The 8810-nt window shown below is 44.2% G+C and overlaps 1 long non-coding RNA gene across 1 annotated transcript; it reads right to left on the bottom strand.

Moving 5' to 3' along the window:
• Positions 1 to 400: 400 nt before the first annotated feature.
• On the bottom strand, positions 401 to 8602 carry LOC140620017 (uncharacterized). Its single transcript, XR_012019770.1, has 2 exons — positions 8047 to 8602; positions 401 to 1655 (listed from the first exon to the last, which is right to left on the bottom strand). It is a non-coding gene; the product is annotated as an uncharacterized lncRNA (long non-coding RNA).
• Positions 8603 to 8810: the final 208 nt, after the last annotated feature.

Below are 8810 nucleotides of genomic sequence, written 5' to 3'. Positions count from 1 at the left end.
AGACTCCCTCCTCACCCATAGTCCCAGCCCAAAGCCATTTCTCTTTCCTTCTCTTTGCATTATTTTAAGTATCCTTACCAGGGGCTCAAACAAATGAATTTTCAGAATTTTACTTAGTATAACACAGCAGCAAATAACTATAGTTGTCATCCAAACAAACAAACAAACAAACAAAAAAAACCCAGGTTGCTGAGAGTGGGGATGATATAAACTCCACTTCCAAGGTATATCAGGGTCCCAGGGTCACTGATTCAGCTCTGTGAAAGCCCACAGCTCTTCCCCATGCAGTACATCCATGGCTAAGGACAGCTAGAAAATGTGGGTGGTCAGAACTCTGGGTGGAAAACACACACCTGACTGCAAACACTTAGTACCAGAAAAGAATCCAAAACATTAGTAATTTTTATATTAATTGCATGTTTAATGATAATATTTTGGATAGTTGGTTAAATGCACGATTAAAACTAATTTCACCTGCTTCTTTTTGCCTTAAGGTGACTAGTAGAAAATTCCCAGTGATGCATGTGACTACCATTATATTTCCAATGGATGTGGCTCTTCAATCTGCTTGTGGGAGCCTTCTCCAGGGCACTTGCTGACTTCCTTGCAACCGCCCGCGACAAAGGTTCTCCATGTCTGTCACCTCCCATATTCCTCCCACTCAATTCTGCTCTTCGGTCTGAGACAGTCACCTCCTCCGCAGACAACCAAAGGGCCACGGTGGTCAGAGAGGACCCTCTCTTATGAAGAGGAGGAATGGACTTGCCCCTCACAGCCAACTTCACCATTCAGTCATCTCAGGCCGCATCATGAGAATGATAATATCTCCCTCCATCGTGACCCCACATGCAGCTCAGTTCTTTTCCAAAGAAAATGCAGCACCCAGGAGGAGTATTTATTGCTAAACTGGTACAAGCCCCACTTTCCTGAGACAGTCTACACATACTGCCGTATCTACTTGGAAGAATCACATGGAATCACCTTTTCTCTGAAAGATGGAGGCTGTGACTCGCCCCCCACCACAGAGCTGAGGAAAAGAAGTGCTGACTCCAAATAACCAGGTCTCTTGGCTCGAATCCTGTCTAGAGTTCTCTCTGATTCACACTCCTTTGATGCCTATAAAAGGGGAAAACTGACTTCACATCCTTTCGATGCCTGCAAAGTAGAATCCTCTTACCGTGGCTCTCCCATGGGATAAGGCTTCCCCCACCTCGTAGGAGTTACAATACCTGCAAAGTGATGAAACACAGAAATAACAAGATCTTGGGATGTGTCCACATGACGCTGAACAGCCGGATCCTGACGACATCCCAAGAGTCAGTCATATTATGCCAAGAAATCTGACGAAGAGATGAAGTGTTTCGACGTTTCATTCAAATGTAGGGGCCTGGTAGAAAGACAGCTATGGACTGACGAGTGGTCTGGTTATCAGAAAAGGCTGTAGGATACTAGATTTACACCAACCACGGATAAGGCAGCGCAGTCCAGGGGGCAGTTCCTGATTGTAGACGACTGAGGAAGTGGACGACAACACCCGAACACGGGTGGCTCCTGATAGCGGACCGTCTCTCTTCCGAGTGGCCAGGAGTGTTATTTCAGGAGCACAGCACAGAGCCAACTCTCTGCTCAGGTCCTGGGGGAGGCTTCAATTGGTCCTACAGGAAGAGCACAGCAAACCAGTCGCAATTCCAGCCGGGCCATGGGCCACGCCAGAGGTCACCGAACACCCCATGCTGAGTGCGAGGGAAGGGCCCAGGGCTCCAGGGACTCTGGACCCCTGTGAGGGAGGACCGTGAGGGGCCGTCCACTGGGTCTCTGCCAGGCCTCTGCAACCCTGTGCCTTGGAACCCGGGGCTTGTTGCCTTGCTGTCTATTTTCAGGACCAGAGGCCTGTATCTTCTCCCAAGCAAGTGTTTCAAAGAGGAGTCTCTCATACTATAGTGTGTGGGCAGACGTGCCCTGGGAATGGTGGTTCAAGATGAAGTGGACAAGAATTATAACATGCAGCAAGTTAACTTTAATTTTCCAAAGGCTTGTGAAAAGGGAAGATTTCAGATCTTTTCAAACCTTTATCCCAAGTGGGAAGTTTTTATCTGATTTGATTTTTTTATTAAAGATTTTTTTTTTAATTTATTTGAGAGAGAAAGAATGAGCAGTGGGGAGAGGGAGAAGCAGACTCCCCACTGATTGGGGAGCCTGACGTGGGGCTCAATCTCAGGACCACGGGATCATGATCGGAGCTGAAGGCAGATGCTTAACCAACTGAGCCACCCAGGCACCCCTGGAAGTTTTTATTTTAAATGCTTGAAAGGCCAGAGTTATCTTTGTAAACATAAACTGTGCTTCACTAGGTCACATCAGTAGGACATCTGACCTCCCCCATCACTGGCCATGCCACCAAGGGCTCTGGCATTCACCTCCTCTTGTCTCTATGTCCCTCAGCACCGAAAAGTTCAGTTTATACTTATATGTCACGCAAAACAATGATGGATAAGTAAGCCATATGATACAAAACTACATGTATGCTAAAACAAAAATGCTTCATTCTAATTTTCTCTATTGTCAAATTTGAAGTAATTTCCTCCTTTGTCCTTCCCTCCTTTTGTCCCTCCCTCTCCGCCTCCCACTCTATCTTTTTTGCTTCCTTTTTGACTCTGGCCCTTTTTTGCTGGTGCCTTGTGCATCCACTTAGTCTGCTTATTGAAAAATCCGCTTTGGTGTCATCTCCTCAAATAATCACCCACCCCAAAGCTCTAACTTCCTGCATATCTCATCATGGTTTTATCTCCCATGAATGTACCTACAGTGAGAAAATCATCTATTCATATCCCTCACCTCACATGAAAGGACACTCTGTTCATTGGTTTGTCACCTTGATATCTCTAGACGTGGCATGATGGTCTCCTGTTAGCTCTGGTGGCCTCTGGTGGACTTATGGGTACCAATCCATCATCATCTTTAAACAGTAATAAACCAGGGAATGGGATTCTGATCCAGTAGCTCCTTGACCACAGGACTTCCTTTCCTTTCTTTTCTCAGCATCTTGGAGTGTTTCTTCCTCCTTCTCCCCCTTTGCCCTGAGCCCATGGCCATCCTCAGGACCAGTAGAAGGGAGGTCAGTGTGAAAGGAAGATGATTGAGCCTCCACCAATCGCCTTCCCTTCTGCCTTCCCTCAGCCTCAAAGCTGGCACATCACAGCATCTCTTGCCTTCATGTCCTTTTCTCCACAGTGACTGTTCTATAGCTCATACCAGAAAATTTTCTCCTTTTCATGTAAATACAATGGCCAAATTTTCCAGAAAGTTCTAATTTAAAATGTTCTGTTGCCAAGAGCGAACTCCCCTTTAAGAAAATAGGACCGCTTGTCTAGTACAGAAAATAGTGGAAGCCTGTGGTTAGCACCTATAAGAATAATTCTGAATTTGCACTTTTTAGAATCTAAGTAGATGTCAAGCAGCAAAGGAAGGAGGGAATAACAAAGTTAAGGTGCAGTGACTTTACATTAGACTTCTCATACTTGTTTGCGAATCTTGAAAACATGGCAGGCTTTGATTTAGGAGGAAAGCACAATCTACAACATCGAAGTGGCCTCGACGTAAATAGAGAGGACAGATTCTTTAATGGGAAGCCTCAGAGGAGCAAACACACAGAGGGAAGAGGCAAGACCTTTTCGTTTCACTCTTAGTACGTTTACGCCTTTGTTGAACAGCTTAGCTACCTGCTAGTGTTCTGGGCACCTTGGGAATGCAAAATGAATAAGGCATCCCTCTTGCCCTCTAGAAGTTCACTGCAGTGAATGAAGCTGGACACATCTGTATATCATATTCTCTCTCTCTCTCTCCTCTCTCTCTCTCTCTCTCTTTTAAATTTCAAAATAACCAGAAACTTACAGAAATGTTTCAGGTACAATAGGAGGACATTTTTCTTCCATCAGTTTACACTAAGTTGCTGATCTGTTGTCCCATCTGTAATAACCATGTCTTTTATTTTCTCTATTCTGGTGCTTTGACAGCTGAGGTCTTGCTGACCCTGGAGGGACTGGCACTATCAGGGTAGCCCCCTTCCTAAAGATAACAAACAACTTGTCATCAAGCATGCTTTGCAATGCAAACCAACCAAGTCAGAGTCCATACCCACAACTCTTGCACTCTGAGCCACTAAACACCTGCCCCGATCACCCTAAGGCAAGTACCCCCAGACAAGCAAGGTCAGTCCTTATGCCCTAGAGCCCACTGAAATAATTCAAAATAGCTAATTCCACACCTGCCTGCCTTGCTTTGCCTGTTCTTCTCATGGAAACCACAATAAAAGCTCTTGTGGACATTTTCTCGGCTTCCTGAGGAGCTTCCCCTTGTGGGCATGTGTGGTGTGGCGTGCCCCCCACCCTTGGAAACAGTAGCAAACTATTTTTTCAATGGCAGTCATGTCCTGATGTGTTACTGTTACCATGCCTAAATAATAATAAAACCTATTAAACCACAATCATCTGCGAATACTTCACGTATAATTCTTATATAACTACAAACCATCTCTTAAAATTTGGAAATTAACACTGAGAACATTACTACCGTCTAATCTTCAGACTCCTTATGAGTTTTGCCAGTCATCTCAATCATGTCCTTTAGAGCCAAAGGATCCGGACCAGAATCCGACATCACAATTAGTTATCAGACCTCTTTAATATCATTTAGAGCAAAACAATTCCTCTGTCTTCCTTCACTTTCATGACCTCGATCTTTTTGAAGATTACAGGCCAGTTATTTTGTAGGAAGTCCTACAGTTGGACCTATCAGATGTTTGTTGTCATGATTAGACTCAGGTTCCGCATCTTTGATGAAATATTACAGAAGTGATGTTATGTCCTCAGCGTATCTCAGCGGGGGCACGACAGTACCAGTTTGCCTCCTTGCTTTGGTCACTTAATGCAATTGGTGTCCTCCAGGCTTTTCTACTAAACGGTTACTCTTCTTCCTTTTGTAATTAACCATTACATTGGAGGCTTTGGAGGATCTTGTGGAGAAAAAACTTTGAAACTATGTAAATATCCTGTTCCTCATTAAACTTCCAAAGTATCTAGTCTCACAAACTCCTGCTTTCTATTTTACTCAATAGATTATAACTTGTTACATAGAGTCCATTATAATGTGTTACTCTCATTATTTATTTTATACTCAGATTGACCCAAATTTGAGTATTTTATACTCAAATTGACCCAAAGTGTGTGCTTTTAAAAAGTGTCCTCAGTAACCATTTGCCATGCCCCCATAATTTTTAAAGTACTTCTTGGCTTGCTCTCTCAACAAGATGTTCTGGTCTCATCTTGTACTTTTTTTTGTCCTAGCCCAGGAGTTGACCATTTTTCCAAGGAGTCCCATATTTTTTTAGAGGATAATGGTATTTTGAAGTCAAAACCTAGGCACTGGATGTGTTCATTTTTATGGGGATGTTGCTGCTCCTAGGCCTTCTTGGTGAGCAGAGTGAGGCAGCTGGTATGTACATGTAAACATATGTGCAGACACACGCACATTATGTTGATAATTATTTCTCTATCTATATCTCTCTAACATGGGACTCTATCTTTGGAGAAAGATATGATAGGGTGAATGCTGCCAACAGGTTTGGGATCCTGAGAATTCACTTCTTTCCTGGTTTTCGTTTGTTTGTTCATTGGTTGGTTGGTATATTAGTCTGCTTGGGCCACCGTGACAAAATGCCACAGATTGGGTGGTTTGTACAACAGCAATTTATTTTCTCACAGTTGTAGATGCTGAAAGTCTGAGATCTAGGTGTCCGCAGGGTTGCTTTCTCCCAAGACCTCTTTCCTTGGCTAGAAGATGGCTACCTTTCCCTGTGTCTTTACAGGATCTTCCCTCTGTGTATGTCTGTGTCCTCACTTCCTCTTCTAAAGACACCCATCATATCAGATGAGGGCCCACCCACATCTTAATTTTAATTTAAATACCTCTTTAAAGATCCTAGCCCCAATACAGTCACATTCTGAGATACTCAGAGTTTGGGCTTCGGTGCCTGAACTTGGGAGGGAGGGGATACCATTTAGCCTTTAATAGTTAATTTGTCAGAAAAATCAGCATGCAACCTGGCAAAGTTCTCTATGTTCTAAATCTAGAGACATCAATCTTAAGCAAAACGAACAGTAATGAAAACCTGAAAAACAAAACAAAACAAAAATCACAATTTTCCTTCTTCAGTAGAAAACGTCTGTCTAAATTCCAATGGGCTGCATCTGCCCTCAGTTAATGCCCTTTCCTTCTCGGCCCTTCCCAGAGGCTTTTGGGGGCTCTATTCTCCATAATATCTGTAATGCAGTTATATTCATTTTTTAATTTTAATTTTACTTGTAATGTCCTGGGATAAAATGTCCTTTTAGAGTTTGCCAATTAGCTAATTTGTTAAAAAGAGTTTTTAAAGATTGGCCCTCAAGCTAAGTGAAAACAATATCAAGGCACTAATATAGCAACTTTTCTAATTTTTTAGGGTCACCTGGGTGACTCAGTAGGTTAAGCATCTGCTTTCGGCTCAGGTCATGATCCCAGGGTTCTGGGATAGAGCCCCACATCAGGATCACTGCTCCATGAGGAGCCTGCTTCTCCCTCTCCTGTTCCCCCTTGTTTGTGCTCTCTCTCTCTCTGCCAAATAAATAAATAAAATCTTTATTTAAAAAAAGACATTTCTATTTCTCAAAAATTCCATTCTTTATTTTATAGTATGTTCTGCATTTTTAAATATTTTTTTACTTTGTTTTACATCACTTCTACATTTAACCAAAAGATCCACTCTTTTTTCTTAACATCTACACTGGATTAGAACAGAAACAGATTTCTTCTCTGCTTATTTCCATCTTACTTTTTTACAAATTAGTATTCATTAATCTGAAACGTGCCAGCAACCTCAAAGTCAACCAGAATGTGATTTTTTAGAAAAAAAAAAATTCATCCTATAATGAATTTAAAACTTAATTTTATGGTTAACCACATGGTCTGTTCCTTTTCTTTCCTAGTCTCTTTTTTTCCTTTATGTGGCATGATGTTTGAAAATGACCAGAGAATATTCTCTGGCACTTGGGTTTGTTTTCTAACCAGGCAGCATTTGGAGCACAAAGTATTAAATAAATGTGGCCAAGGGGGCTGATTGTCTTGAGTGGTCCCCACACCCACATGCATTTTATGCTGCATAACACAAGTGTGTTACCTGATCCTCTGGCCAACAGTAATTTATATTTGTCACGAGGGATTTCTACAAAGCTTCCCTGCATCCGGCTCCATTGAACAAGCTCAGGGAGGACTAGTGTGCAGTGTCAGGACTCAGGCAGCAGAGCCAGTCTCCACCACCTTCCAGCTGAGCCATTTGGGGCAAGACTCTTGATCTTGCCCAGAGTCAGTTTCCTCTGCTGTAAAATGGGACAGTCGCCGCTGGTGATAGAGCTCCTAGCTCAACAAGAATGATGTGGAACAAATGTGAGAACTGAAAAGAGTCAATGTGTGCAAAATCCTCAACAGTGCTCATTAGCCCAGGAGAAGAATCAAGAAAAAAGGCAGTAGGAAAAGAGAAATAAATGGTAGGTTCAATCATTTCTATTGGCAGAGCTGTAAGATGAAGGATTAAGAAATTGGTATGGAAGAGCCTAAGTCAAAACTGGGAGGAACTGCAACTCATTTTCTCTAGATAAACCGTCCTGTGTCTTTATATTGGTATAGTGGATTACAGGTCACACTTTTCTTTGATTCCGTTTTGCGCTCTGGAAGGACATCCAGGCTTCAGACTCAGCTCTTCAGACGCACTTGGGATTCCTCCTGAATCTGCTCGCCCCCCCACCCCCCACCCCCCCCCCCCCCCCGCATGCTCTCCACCCACCCCTGCAAGCTCTACCCACCCCCCATGCTCTCCACCCCACCCCCCATGCTCTCCACCCATCTCCACCCCCACATGCTCTCCCTCCACCCCACCCCCACATGCTGTCCCCCCAGGCTCCCCCCCCACCCCTCCCACCCCTGCATGCTCTCCCCCACCCCCACCTGCTCTCCTACCCTTTACCGGCAACTGGGATCTGAGTCACGTTGCAAGGTTTCCCCCACACAGTCTGGAGGCCTTCATCCCTTGGCTCTGAATTAGGCAGAGCAGACAGAGTTGGGAAGGTCAAAAACAGAACAGTTCCTCTTTCAATAACTTAATAAAGCGTTCCTTGCATTTCCCCGAAATTTCTTCTTCCTCTTCTACCTCTTCTCCTTCTGTTTTGACCCCATGTATGGAGAATTTCCCATGAGCCAAGCTGTGCTAAAGCCTTTTCGAGTGGAGTCTCAGGGACCTTGTAGTCTTCCCATTTCAAAAATCAGGAACGGAAGTTTCGTGAGTTGAAAGGTTCCCAAGCTTGAATTGTGGCTGAGGGATAACCGAGCCCGGCCCGCGTGCCTCCGGAGCGTCCGTGTCCACCCGCCTTCCCGGGCCTTCCCCGCCTTCCCAGGCCCGCCTCAGACCCAACCCCTCAGTCCGCAGTAATTCCCAAAGCAGCTCTATGTCTGCTTCCCAGCAATCGTCGGGGGCTCCACGGCCACTAAACCAGGTCAAGACAGAGCCACCAGACCCCAACCACCCCATCTCCTTTATCTTCCAAACTTCCCTCAACTCCTCCCCAAGGCTGACTCACATTTCAAAATTCCTTCCCCAGATGTGACAATCCACACACACACACATGCATGTGTCTGCACGCATGCAAACGTATACACAACACACATAACACACTATACACACACATCCCTATGTACTCACACTCCTACATAAATATACACAGACA

The sequence above is a fragment of the Canis lupus genome, chromosome 28 (assembly GCF_048164855.1).
Source record: "Canis lupus baileyi chromosome 28, mCanLup2.hap1, whole genome shotgun sequence".
In the NCBI taxonomy this organism is placed as follows: domain Eukaryota; kingdom Metazoa; phylum Chordata; class Mammalia; order Carnivora; family Canidae; genus Canis; species Canis lupus.
Note: the sequence above shows the minus strand (reverse complement) of the source record. Positions and strands in the feature narration are given on the sequence as shown.